Source organism: Lutra lutra, chromosome 2 (assembly GCF_902655055.1).
Source record: "Lutra lutra chromosome 2, mLutLut1.2, whole genome shotgun sequence".
Classification (NCBI taxonomy): domain Eukaryota; kingdom Metazoa; phylum Chordata; class Mammalia; order Carnivora; family Mustelidae; genus Lutra; species Lutra lutra.
The window spans coordinates 173951216-173965910 of record NC_062279.1 but is presented as its reverse complement, the minus strand read 5'-3'; positions in this window follow the sequence as shown (position 1 = coordinate 173965910).

The following is a 14695-nucleotide window of genomic DNA, read 5'->3' as shown; positions in this document are numbered from 1 at the left end:
CAGATCAATGAAACTAAGAGCTGGTTATTTGAGAAAAAATCAATAAAACTGATAAAACTTTAGCCAGACTCATCAAAAAGAGAAGAAAAGGGACCCAAATAAGTAAAATCACAAATGAGAGGAGAGAAATAACAACCAACACCACAGAAATGCAACAATGGGGAGAAAGGGGAACCTTCTTGCACTGCTGGTAGGAATGCAAACTGGTGCAGCCATTCCAGAAAACAATATGGAGGTTCCTCAAAAAGTAGCACTACTCTACGATCCAGTAATTGCACTACTGGCTATTTACCCAAATACTAATTCAAAGGGATAAACACACCCTGATGTTTATAGCAGCATATCTGCAAGAACCAAGTTATGGAAAGAGCCGTACTGTCCATCCACTGATGAATGGATAAAGAAGAAGTAGTATATATATATATATATATATATATGTATATATATATACAGTGGACTATTAGTCATAAAAATGAGTGAAATCTTGCCATTTACAACAATATGGATAGAGCTAGGGAGCATTATGCTAAATGAAATAAGTCAGTCAGAGAAATATAAATATAATATGATTTCACTGTTCCATGAATTTGAGAAAGAAAACAAATGAACAGGGTTGCAGGGTGTGGAGAGAGAGACAAGCCAAGAAACAGACTCTTAACTATAAAGAATGAACTGATGGTTACAAGGGGGTGTGTGGGAATAGATTAAATAGGTGATGGGATCAAGGAGAGCACCTGCTGTGATGAGCACTGGGTGTTGTATGGAAGCGTTGAATCACTCTATTGTATGCCTGAAACTAATATTACACTATATGTTAACTAACTGGAACTTAAATTAAAACTTAAAAACAATAAAAAATAAGAAAAGTTAAATATAAACTAAAAAATCCCCCACAAAACACTAAGTCTTCACCAAAGATAGAAGTAGTAGAGAGGTTATAAAGTAAAGTAGTAGTAGAGGTTATAAAGCTGGTTTCTCTACACAAACATTCTAGAATTCAGTCCTGGCTCCATTTCTCTGTAGCTCTGTGCCCTTGGATGAATTCCTTAACCTGTTCCAGCCTCCTCTTTCACATCTGTAAAATGAGCATTATAATGGTGCTTCCCTCCTATGATTGTTATAAGAAATGAGTGGTATGATGTGTGGAAGGCCAGGGTCTCACTATTCCCTCTACAGCTGGCAGTACACAGTAAGTAGGACGAGTCTCCAGAGACAGACCACCCCAGCCTGATTTCTGCCTCTTCCCCCTCATTTTAGTGACCCTAAGTGGTTATGCATTTTCTCCCTGCTTTATTAGCACAAATATAAATGAGTATCATCATACTTGTCTCAGACTATTGTTACGAGCATTAAAGGAATTAAACACGTAGTGTGCATAGAACAGTGCCTGGCACAGAACAGAAACTCTGTAAATGTTAGTTATGATGATGCCATTTTTATTTTTATTATTGGTATCTTCATTATCTTACGCCACCCCACGTGGCACTGGAGCTGAGCTGTTACTCATGTGCTGTCTGGATAGTCCTACGCTTTATCTAAGATTAAATAAAATCAGAAAAGAGACAGAATTTGACCATACAAAAATTAGAAATAGTTCCCTATTAAAACAAACAAGCAAATGAATAACCAGATAAACACAAACGGCTAAACATGGCCAATGGAGAAATGACAAATCGAGAAGTAAACTGGTAGTGGATATCACAGATAAAACTGACTTTTTTCTTTTATATAAAGAAGTTGTAGAATAAAACAAAAAAGTACTGAATCCCAATTGGTATATTGGCAATGAGAGAAACTGTTCAAAACTAGATTCAGTTAGGGGCGCCTGTGTGGCTCAGTTGGTTAAGCGTTGGCCTTCACTTGGATCGTGATCCCAGGATCCTGGGTTTGAGCCCTGCATTGGGCTCCCTGCTCTGTGGGGAGCCTGCTTCTCCCTCTCCCCCTGCCTTCTCTGTCTTTCATGAATAAATAAAATAAAATCTAAAACAGCAACAACAAAACCAGGATCCAGTTAGAGAACAAACACATGAACAACTTCAGCCTCACTAATGCAACCCAAATATCATCGAAGTTTCTAGTTTTTCCTTTTATTTTCATATAAAACCGTTCAAGTCCCCAGTCTGCATGGTTATAGGAGAGCAGTCTCTCCTGAGGATTTCAGAGGCACGATGAGTTTCTGGCTACCTCTCATGTTCTCTTTTTCTGGACTATTTCTTCCAGTGTCTCCCCAACACTTCGGACCAGCTCATCCTTCCTTCCTTCACTGCTCCAGAGCTCTCTGATGGACTTCATCCCCTTACTGGACACAGTCACTTCTTGAATTACACAGATTAACACCCACACAAGTGGATGACCACCCTTAATAAAAAATCCATTATCAAATTAATCAACTAGGTCCCAGGCACTCTGTCTTTGAGGGCCAGGGAAAGGAGTGTTACATGTTGGTGATGTGATCTACAAGGATGTTAACCTCTCTTCCAAGACATCTTGAAGATACTTCTTGGAACTCAACTATGATAGCCCCATCCTCCAAAGAGATCAAAGCATTGGAAAATATTTTAAGGGAAGTTTTAAGGACTTAGAACAAAAGGGCTAGTTGCCAATGTAAGGGAAGAAATCAGAAATAAGAGTCTAAATCTGGGAGGTCCACCTGCATCTAATAAGTATTCCAGGCAGAGAAAAAGGAGGGTAAGACATTATCAAAGTAATAAAGCAAAGAAATTCCATTGCAAGACATGAATCTCTTAACTATGCCCAGCAAAATAAATGGTAGAAGGCACCTCCTTTTGGAATTTTAGAACAATTTTAGAATAATGTCAGACAACGATCCTCAAAGTTTCCAGAGAGAAAGAGAAAAGCACATACAAATAATTAGAAACGAAGATGGCATTGCACTTCTCAATACCAGAAACTACAAAATAAAACTTTGTGAGGCAAATTATTTGGAACAATCAATCAGCTACAAAGCAGGACATTTAAGTTCTCACTCTAAATTAAACCTCAAAGACTCTCTTAGGAAATTATGGGAAGATATGTTCCACTAAAGATGTAAAAACTGGGGCGCCTGGGTTAAAGGCTTCTGCCTTCGGCTCAGGTCATGATTCCAGGGTCCTGGGATCGAGTCCCACATCGGGCTCTCTGCTCGGCGGGGAGCCTGCTTCCTCCTCTGTCTCTCTCTCTCTGCCTGCCTCTCTGCCTACTTGTGATCTCTGTCAAATAAATAAATAAAATCTTTAAAAAAAAAAGATGTAAAAACCAAGAAAGGTAATGCTATGCATTCTCTATACTGTTTCTGCCATACAGATACAAAAGACACGAGTAGCTTCAGGAACATAACAAACCATAAATATCTAGTAAACTAATTAGGAAATGATGAGTTTTGCTTACCTATTACTTTTGTTTTTAATATAGTTTATTTAATTGCAAGCCTCTGCAATTGAATTTTTAATCATTGTTCCTTTTAACAATCAGTTCACATAATTCTTAAAAAATTAAAAATTGGATCTTATGAGCTGGTATAACCCAGCTCTAGCACATCACTGGATATATTAGAAGATATCTTAGTAAGCGTGATTCAGTGAGTAATTTTTTCAGATTCAGTCTAAACATTGCACATATTTGGTTGCCAGCAAGGAAATCTAGGGAGATTCCTCACGCTAACTTGTCTTACAGGATGTCTGTTATGTGACAACATTTCTCTATTTGGTCTAAAACATAAAGCAAGTTATTAATAAAGCTATAATAATAACTAGTACCTGAATGAGAAATGCAGACCTTCCTCCTTTCCTTCTCTACTGTTTTCCCTTTGTTACTTTCTTGCTAAGCCTATAAATTCTATTTTCTCCCTTTTTGGGGGGGGTCTCCATTCCTATCCTGTCCCTTGCCTTCCATCCTGATTTTCTGTTTTTTGTTGCCTCTTCTTTCCACTATGTTTTTGCTTTCTCCTTTAATCTGCTGTCCTTTCTGACTTTTAAAAACCTTCCATTTTCTCTCTTTTCTTCTTTAATCTTTATTTAGTATTTGCTTATCTTCACTCTTCTCTCCCCCATTCCACCTCTAATATATGAATATCTTCCTCTTTCTCAATTTCCTTCTCTTTCTACTGTCAATTTTTCTTTATTGCTGCCTTTGCTTCTATTTCTTCTGACAGCCTTTTCTCAGTGTCATAGCTTATGGGCAGGATGGAGACTCATCCTTAGGGTACTTTCTGAAGTATATATACATATATATACTTCAGTATATATTATATATATAGTATATAATTATATATATATAATGTCAGACAACGATCCTCAAAGTTTCCAGAGAGAAAGAGAAAAGCACATACAATCAGAAACCAAGATGGCATTGCACTTCTCAATATATATATAATACATATATTATATATCTATATAATATATTATATATGTTATATATCTATATATTAATCTGTATATCTATATATAAAAAATATATATTCTTTCTTATCCTTAAAGGCTTTGTGGGTAATTTCTGAGCACAGGTCTCATAGATGTTTCTACAACAATGGTCATTTGCAGAGTGCACAGGATCATTTGAGAATGGGAATAAGAACTAAAGTCAGGACAGGTGAGGAAATGAGAAATACCAATATTTGGCATTGCTGGGGAAAATTCTGTGGATGAATAGGAGTTCCAGTTTGTTGGCTAATTGTAGGATGGTCATTAATTAACTTAAGTCTTTAGCTCTACTTGTTCAATATGGCAGCCACGGGCCATATGTGGCTATCAAGTGTGTGAAATGTGGCAAGTCTGTGTTGAAGTATGCTCTAAGTATAAAACACATACCAGATTTCTAAGACACTGTATGAAAAAAAAAAGAAATATCTTAGTAGTTTTTATATTGAATATCTTAGTATTTTGATATGATTCAATATATTATTAAAACTAATTTGGGGGGCCTGGGTGGCTCAGTGGGTTAAGCCGCTGCCTTCAGCTCAGGTCATGATCCCAGGTCCTGGGTTCGAGCCCCGCATCGGGCTTTCTGCTCAGCAGGGAGCCTGCTTCCTCCTCTCTCTCTGCCTGCCTCTCTGCCTACTTGTGATTTCTCTCTGTCAAATAAATAAATAAAATCTTTAAAAAAAAAAAACTAATTTAACCTGTTTCTTTTTGTCTCTTTAAATATAGTTACTAGATAACTTGAAGTTACCTGTGTGACTTGCATTATTTCTACACTCTGTTGGACTGTGCTGCTCTAGTCCTTGAAAATGAAGTATTTACCAAAATCTCTGCAAAGTCTTTCTTTGGGTTTCCATGAAGTATTTAGGGCCATTCGATTTATCCTTTCAAACTACAATTTTCCTCCCCTCCTTATACTTGTCAAGTATAGTCAATTTTAGTGTATGTACTGCTGAAGTGAGCACTCGAGTTTAGTAAGTGAATGATACAGAATTGGAATTTCCTAACCACGTGAGAATATTGTTACCTTTTATTTTTCAGAAATATAATTTTTTAGAAAAAATAAATGGTGCCACTATTTTCTCTTACTGATATTTATAATTAAACTAGAGGAGCTTTATTACTCAATGAACACGTGCTTCCTACTAGATTATGAGCTAACCTGTAGCAGTTTTAAGGGAAAGCAGCCCCAGTCCCTTAGTTCCACCAGTGGGGAGCCTTGAGTTATGTGACTTTCCTCCCCAGACCTGGGCCCTATCAAAGGCAAGACATAAAACGGGCCAGTAGACTATCAGATGGTCCATGGGTCCTCTGCCCAATAGAGATGCCATTTGGAGCACCTTGGATACAAGGAGCCAATCAGATTTCTTATCTTCAGAAAGTACCCTCAGGACCTCTCTGTCCCACCCCTAAGCTATGACACTGAGAAAAGGCTGTAGGAAGAAATAGAAGCAAGGGTAGCTATAAGCAGAAGCTGGCAGTAGAAAGAGAAGGAGATTAAGAAAGAGGAAGGGTCAAAGAGAAGCTGACTCATTATTAGAGTGGAGAACAGCTTTTGCCCGCTTTGGAGAAGACAGTAAGATGGCTCGACCACCAGGAACACTGCGGCGGCCATTTTGCTGGTTCTCTGTGAGGCCCGGCAGTGTGCTGCTATGCTTCCTTACTTCTCGGAGTGTCTTTAAACTAAATCTCTGTCTACCTGAGGTAATACAGATTCTCTATTCATTGCAATTTATATATGAAGGAAGAAATAGGGCAAGCAGAATTCTGAAATCAGAGGAAGTTATAAGAGGGGGAAAGTATGCGAGAGAGAGTGTGTGTGTGTTTGCATGTGGGGGGGTAGTTACGAGGGCATACATCGATGAACCTCAGAGTAAGGGCGGGGGGAGGGACAGAAAAAGGGAAAAGATTTTTGAAAAGAATAAAAAAAAAAATCACATCCCCAAATGATCAGTTTATGGTTCTGAGCTTACTATTCCTATTGCTAATTGCAAAGGATTTAAATATTTAGATATTTAAATATTTAAGGATTTAAATATTTAGAAATTCCAGGTGAAGGCAGAGAGAGTAGTACATGAACTTCTGGGCACCTGGAATAGGGAAAACACGGTGGGCTTTGGAGCCAGACAGGCTCAGTTTTGAAATCCTGACTCCATCTCTTACTGGATGATGACCTTGGGCAAGTTTCTTATTCTCCCTGAACTAGTTTCATCATTCGTCAAATGGGAATTATATATAAATTTGATGGAGTTTCTGGTAAGGATTAGCCAATATCTTGTATGTAACACTTCCTATAATACTTCCGGTCCTTACTTTAGGAGGTAAAGGCAAGGTGCTTTTTTTTTTTTTTTTTAAGCTTTTATTTATTTATTTGACAGAGAGAGATAGTGAGAAAGGGAACACCAACAGGGGAGTGGGAGAGGGAGAAGCAGGCTTCCCACTGAGCAGAGAGACTGATGCAGGGCTTGATCCCAGGACTCTGGGATCATGACCTTAGCTGAAGGCAGACACTTAACCACTGAGCCACCCAGTCGCTCCAAGGTGTTTTGATAATGATGGTGGAGACAAAGAATACTACCCTTTAACTGGGCTCAACTTGGTTTTGGTGAGCATATTTTAAAATAGTAAAGAAAACTTTTCCATTCACTGACAGAGTGAAGTGTTTAGACAGTTTGGGCTCTGGGAAAAGGAAGACTACATCTCTGGACACCAAAAAACCCGTCATTTTTTTTTTTTTCTTGAGAGGACAATACAGACTGTGGGTGTGCTGATCATAGTGGCTTGAGAATTTCTGAGATGAAAGGGATTTTAGAGCTTAGTTCATCCAATAAGCTGGAAGGCCCCTCCCCCAGGCTCCTGATGGATGTGCGTTCGGGACCTATTTCTATGTGTATATGGACATGTTTGCATACGTTTAGGTGTGCCTTACGTAGACTGTTCATTTCGGTTGGTGTTTTTCCTCCTACTGTTACTTATTGTGGGATTTCCCCCTCTAAATTTTTTTAAAGATTTTCTTTATTTATTTGAGACAGAGCATGAGAGAGCTGCAGAAGCTGAGGGAGAAGCACACTCCCTGCTGAGCAGGAAGCCCAACGTGGGGCTGGATCTCAGGACCCTGGGATCATGACTTGAGCTGAAGGCAGACACTGAATGACTGAGCCACCCAGGCATCACCTCCCCCTCTAAATTATGTGTAGAAATACATGTATTATATTTTTATGAAAAATACCAATATTATTGTTTAAAAAAAGGCTTGTTTTAAGAAAGTACCCCTCCCCATTTTCACATTTAAATGAACCCATTATAATCATTCATTTTTGAATTGGCCGTTCCTCCTGTGGACAATCCATTTGGAAGGGTTTTTTTTTTGTTGTTTTGTTTTTAAAGATTTTATTTATTTATTTGACAGACAGAGATCACAAGTAGGCAGAGAGGCAGGCAGAGAGAGAGAGGAGGAAGCAGGCTCTCCGCTGAGCAGAAAGCCTGATGCGAGGCTCGATCCCAGGACCCTGAGATCATGACCTGAGCTAAAGGCAGAGGCTTTAACCTGCTGAGCCACCCAGGCGCACCAGGAAGTTTTTATCTTCATGAGTAACATCCAACAGTGTCACCTGAAATTTAAGCATAAATAAAATCCCAAAACCCATTGCTTTGAAAAAGTTGATGTGTTCTCCTATAATCTATATAAATAGTGCCATATTCGTTTTATCGTGTTACTTCAAAATAGGGCCTCTAGCTAACCCCTTCCCACTTTTTTCTAGTCAGATTAGTGAAATTATGGAGTCACCATTCCTAGCCTTCTGGTCACCCCTTAGCCATCCCACCGGTTTGATGGGTAGACTAACTGATCTGAACCTTGACAGAAGGCACCATCAAAGTGCTCTAAAAGGCTTCGGGAAATAATATGGCAGTTCTGCAAAAAAAATTAAACATAAAATTGCCGTATGATCCAGCAATTCCATTTCAGGTATAAACCCCAAAGAACTGAAAGCAGGGACTCAAACGGGCATCTGTACACTCATGTTCATAACAACATTATTCACAAGAGCCAAAAGGCGAACTCAACCTGCATATCCATGGATGGATGAATGGATAAACAAAATATGGTGTCTACACACAATAAATTACTATTCAGCCTGAAAAAAGGAAATTCTAATACATACTACAACATGAAAGAATAAAGTCCTATCTTGCCATTCTTTTTAATATATATTTTTAAAGATTTTATTTATTTATTTGACAGGGAGAGATATAGTGAGAGAGAGAGAACACAGGCAGGGGGATTGGGAGAGGGAGAAGCAGGCTGCCAGCTGAGCAGGGAGCCCGATGCAGGACTCGATCCCCCAGGGCTTCGGGATCGTGACCTCAGCCGAAGGCAGACACTTAAGAGCTGAGCCACTCAGGAGCCCCCCCTCTTTTATTAAAAGATTTTATTTTTATTTATTTATTTGGCAGAGAGAGGGGGGCTGTGTGTGTGTGTGTGTGTGTGTGTGCAAGCACATGCACGAGTGAGGGGAGGGAGCCCAACACCAATGCGGGACTCGATCTCACAACCCTGAGATCATAACTGAGCCACCAGGTGACTCCTCCCTTACCATTCTTTGGCAAGAGTTGTGAATACATTTTTCTTTAACAGAACTTTGATCTTGAAGTCAGAAAGAGAGCATTAGAGAAAAAAAGATAAATAAAGGAACGAGGCTGGTGATGGAGGGTATGGCACTGGGCCTTATCATCACCGCCATATAGAGAGGGGTTCCCTGAGAATCAGTTTTTGGTTTGATTTGGTTTGATTTGATTTTTTTTAAGCAGTCTCCACAGTCTGAGATCGGGACCTGAGCCAAAATCAAGAGTTAGACTTTTAACTGACGGAGCCACCCAGGTGCCCTGAGAAACAAGTTTTAGTTAGGGAGGTCAGACTATTCCAATATGAAAAGCAAAATGACATATGCGTGGGCCTAACTGCTCTTGTGGAAGGTATTAGAAACCCTTTTTGTTTGTTTTGGTTATTACTAGACCAGAAAGGGGTGACTGGACCCCAAAGAATTCTCACTGAAGGAAATGAGATTTCAGAGAACAGACTGGAAGGATCTAAACCGTGCCACCCCTACGAGGGAATATAGTCCCAAGAACCTCTAGAGAAGTGTCTTTCTTTTTTTTTTTCTTTTTTTAAAGATTTATTCATTTATTTGAGAGAAATGAGCAGCAAATATTTGAGCACACAGGAGCAGGGGTAGGGCAGAGGGAGGAGAGAGAGAATCTTAAGCAGACTCCCTGCTGAGCATGGAGCCGGGAGTGGGAATCAATCTCTCCACCCTGAGATCATGACCTGAGCTGAAACCAAGAGTTAGACGCTTAACTGCCTGTGCCACCCAGGAGCCCCAAGAATTGCTTAAAATGTTAGACAAAGAGTCAACATTAAGTTCAATTGGGAACCCTTCGAAGACTGTGACAGTTACACCAGGCCACACCTGAGGTGGGAGACCTGAGAAGATGAGCATAGCTTCAAGCATTGCCAGTGAGTTTGGAGGTGACTCAGTTATTTGGAGAAAAGAGGAAAAAAAAGAAGGAAATTCTGATATACACTACAACATGGAAGGACCTCAAAAACACTGTGCACTAAATGAACAAAGCCCGTCACGAAAGGGCAAACAAACATTCCATGATTCCACTCCTATGCGGTGCCTTCAGTAGTCAAACTTTGAGAGACAGAGAGTGGAGGCCAGGGCCTAAGAGGAGGGGGGAATGGGGGGGGGTGGAGAGGTGGGGGTTGGCGGGTGGGGAGTAGTTTAAGAGGTCGGGAGCTTCCGTTTGGGAAGATGAAAAGATCTGCAGATGGATAGTGTGACGGTTGCACAACCACGTGAATGGGCTTCGTGGCACTACACTTAAAAATGGTAGGTATCATGAATGAGTATTTTACTGCCATTTTTTACAAAGTGCTTGAAGAGTGTAATGAGTTTATGTGACGTGTAATGCCCCTAGCGTTCAGTAGGGGGCAAAGGAGCTTCAGCTTCAACGGAAAACCTTGATTCCGGTGCCCCTGCAGGCAGTCTAGCCCAGTGGATGAACCATTCCCGCCTACAGCCCCTCCGGACCTGCGGCAAGCCCCAGCGGTTAAGAACTACCAGCCCTGTTCGCTCTAACACTCGTGACAAAAGAAGAAGGGTTCAATGGGTCTTTTCTAAAGAAGGGATCATTAGAACTCCTGTACCTGGTAGGAAAGTAGTCTTATTACTCAGATTTTTAGTATTTATTATTGTGCCTATATTAATCTCAAGATGAATGATTAACGAGTGACCTTGGGGCTTCTGATCTAAGAAACTGTCTTGCAGGCACTCGACGTTGGGGTTTCCCTTCACTGGTTGCTGATTAAACCTGGTCAGTCCTTCTACCCAGAATGGAGGCTCCCATCATGGTGGTGAGGTTTCTCCAGCTTTTATTTTTCCTTTCATGCATGTAAATAACATCTACTGTTTGGCTGTTGAAAGCATCGTTGTTGCTCCTTTACTAGTTTTAAAGTTCTGCATGTGTGCTATAGTCAGAAAGTAGGGGCACACCTGATGGATTTTGTACAATGTAGACCTTGTTCGGTTGCCTGCAGAAGTCCGGAGTGGCCAAAGATGGCCAGGTGGCTGCTGTAGGGTACAGAACGATTAATAGCACCTGGGCATTTGAGTCCTAGGAGAGCTTTCTCACAGACCACCTGTGCTGAGTTATGAATTAGGGTTCTGTGTACTTTCTAAGTTGTGTTTAACTTCTTGTGAATTCATAACTTAGGAATGCATGTAGGCAAAGAGTCTTGCGCTTTATGACACCTAGCTGAGTGTTCAGTAGCCACTGCTTGCCACTCACAGAGAGGCATGAGGGGTGAGAAGGGTGGAAGAAGCCACCATGACAGCTAGCTCTGATGATGGAATCAAGGTGGGTGATCACGTCCCAAATGGCTTCATTTCAGGTTTTGTAATGTCTTCTGTTTGGGTTCTGGGAAGGGACTAGAAAGGTCTGGGTTCAAATCCATACTCTATCCCTGGGTTAGCTTGGATGACTTACTTAATCTCTGAGTTTTAGCTCCTCCGTTTGTGAAGTAGGGGATAAAAATGGTCGCCACTCTGTTGAGTTGTTGAAGGGATTGAACAAGATAGCGTATGAAAGCATTTATTTAGCTCAAAGCCGGCCATGTGGGAAGCTTTCAAAAAATGTCGTTCTCGCTCTTTCTTCTGTTGCAAAGATCATTTACCGTGCTGTGAGGTTTTAACCCCTTCTCCACTTTTTTGCTTCACTAGAAAAAGAGGCGATTGGTTGTTCTTTGGTAAACCACCAACAGTCATTTCGTAGTGTCTTTTGATTTGGACTTTTAAATTATAAGCTAACAAAGAAAGTCATTTTCTGTTTTTCACCTGCTCGCAGCAGAGCAGAACAGTAGTAGGGATATGACAATATAGAATACATTTTTTTTAAAAGATTTTATTTATTTATTTGACAGAGAGAGATCACAAGTAGGCAGAGAGGCAGGCAGAGAGAGAGGGAAGCTGGCTCCCCACAGAGCAGAGAGCCCGATGCGGGGCTCAATCCCAAGACCCTGAGATCATGACCTGAGCCGAAGGCAGAGGCTTTAACCCACTGAGCCACCCAGGCGCCCCTTTAATGCATCTTTCATAAAAAAAAAATTACGTCCTACTTTTTAAAATGTTGAAATGAAATGCCATAGGCACAGGTACTAAGAAATAGGACCTTTTTATTTTATTATATTTAGAGAAGTTCAAAAAGAGTTGGTCCCTCTCTCTTCTTTAGAATAAGTTACAAATGAGGTTGTGGTATTGAGCGGGTCAGTAAAATATGAAGAAGTCAGTAAGATATGAAAGCTATGACACCTCATTTCACGGGGTTCCAGAGGTAGCAACTGGGTTGGATTCTGCTGCATTTTTCAGGGGCCATAGTCCCCGAACCCAGGAGCTACGTTTGCAGTCAAATGCTCTGCCACTGAGCTATACCCCCTGAGAGCTACATTTGAAGTACTCTGTGAAATGATAATGTCAAATACACTTTTGTTAGCTTAATGACTGCCGGGGTCCTGCCAAGCCACATTGGATCCTGAGACAAAAGGAAAAATCAGGATTAATGATCCCGTCTTTATGAAAAATTTTCACATTTTATTCATCGTGGATTTTTAGGTTTAAATTAATTTTTAAAATGTTTCATTAAAAAGTTATTTATCTTGATTATTGAGTTTCTTGACACCCTTTAAAACTGGTGCCAGAAATCGCCCTACTCTGGGCCTAGATGACTGCCACCATTTGTGAAAAGCTACATGTGATGACAGTGATATGTATACATTATCTTTTTTTAGGACTCTGCACAAAATACACTTACAGATGAAAAAAGGGAACCCTTCAGCAGTTAAATAAATGGTCTAATTTAACACAGCCAGTAAGTTGCTAAGTAGGACTTGAACACAAATCTATCAATCCCTAACACTAAACTCATTCTCTGACCATTGCGAACTGCACCATATCAGGAACTCACAACACAAATTCGTTCATTTGACACACATTTTTGAGAGCATATTATATACCACCTTGTGCTAAGAGATACAAAATTGAAAACATTCATTCATCTATACATTTAAAAAGCATTTACTGAGCATGTGCTATGTGCACTATTCTATGTGGCAGGGATACAGAAGTCAACAAGGTCGTCAGCTCCTTTCTTATGGGTGTAAGAAGTAGAAGAGACAGTCAATACATAAATGAACCAAGGTTTCAGATAGCAGTATGTTTTGAAGAGACATAAAATAAGGTGATGTGAACTAATACAAGTCGGCCTCTTTGCTGCTGAGCGGGGAGCCCAACACAGGGCTGAGCAGGGAGCCCAACACAGGGCTCAATCTCAGGACCCTGACATCATGACTTGAGCCAAAGGTAGATGCCTAACTGACTGAGCCACCCAGGCATCCCCACAAATTGGGCACTTTAGATTAGGTGGTCAAGTCAGGTCTCTTAGAGGAAATAGTCTGTAAGGCAGGATCTAAAGGACAAGACAATCCAGCCAGAGAAGGACTGAGGAAACAGCATCCCAAGCAGGGGGACAAGCTAGCGCAGGACACTAAGGTCAGAGCGAGTGTGGTATGAAGTGAGATCCTAGAGAGAAGCAAGAGCAGCTCAGGGAGGGTGTTGTAAACCAGTGTCAGGAGTATGGGTTTTATTTTAAGTGTGGCAGTACATAGTTAGGACACAGCCTGGCTGCTGTAACAAAATACAGTGACTTCAACAAGATAGGACTCAACACAATGGCTCCATCCATGTCAGTCCTTGTAAGGAATTGATATAAAACCTAAAGTGGGTGGTCATTGGCAGACTTACTCGTTAGGTTCCTTGGACTGTATACTGGGACACTTGAAAGAATCAGTATGACTTAGTGAGATATAAGTTCATTGTGATAAGGTACTATAACATCTTTGAAAACTAATTTACCTTGACTCACCTAGAGAGACAAGGTAGCAGAGTCACTAGGATACCAGGTGCTGGTATATTAACTTTGAGACTCTGAGGCACTTACAGGACCTCTCTAAGCACCACCTTCCATATCTGTAGAAGGTGAACAGTGATAGCACTGACCCTGTAAGGCAGTTGTTGCAAGGATCAAGCTAAATGAAGTTAGTATTACTTAGCTCAGTGAATGTTAGTCGTTGTTACCTAAAAAGACATCAATGGGCCATTGCCTCATATACATGATAGAGTCAACATGGGGAAGCTATCTGTAGATAGCTATTAGCTATCTGTTGAATAGATATAAATGAACTATTATGGTACTGGTAACAATTTTATTTTGCTGTATTTTTAAAATCTAGAAGATTATCATGAACATAAAGTTATATCATAGAGGCTGTCTTATTATGTTCATATTTGTTCTTACATTGATGATTGGATGTTATATTAAGGGTTACATAAAAAAGGAGATGACCAAGAAAAGACCTGGGACAGATTGGAGGAATATTCTCAGTGGAAAGGTGAAAACCCCAGGCCAGTTCCAGGCTACCATCTTCTCAATCCCATCCCCCCATCTAGGGCCTTTGGTGCCCCCGTCCATCGAGCACACAATAGACAAGGAATACCAAAATCAAAGTTTTCTCTTCACAGTCATGGCACAAGATGGTTGAGCATAGCTGTGTCCATTTTCCTATATTCTAAAAAACAGTTTTATAAAGTGTTCTCATTTTTAAATTACTTAAAAATGGGAAATATTCACATTTTCTAGGATTTCTTAACAACAATGACAAATTT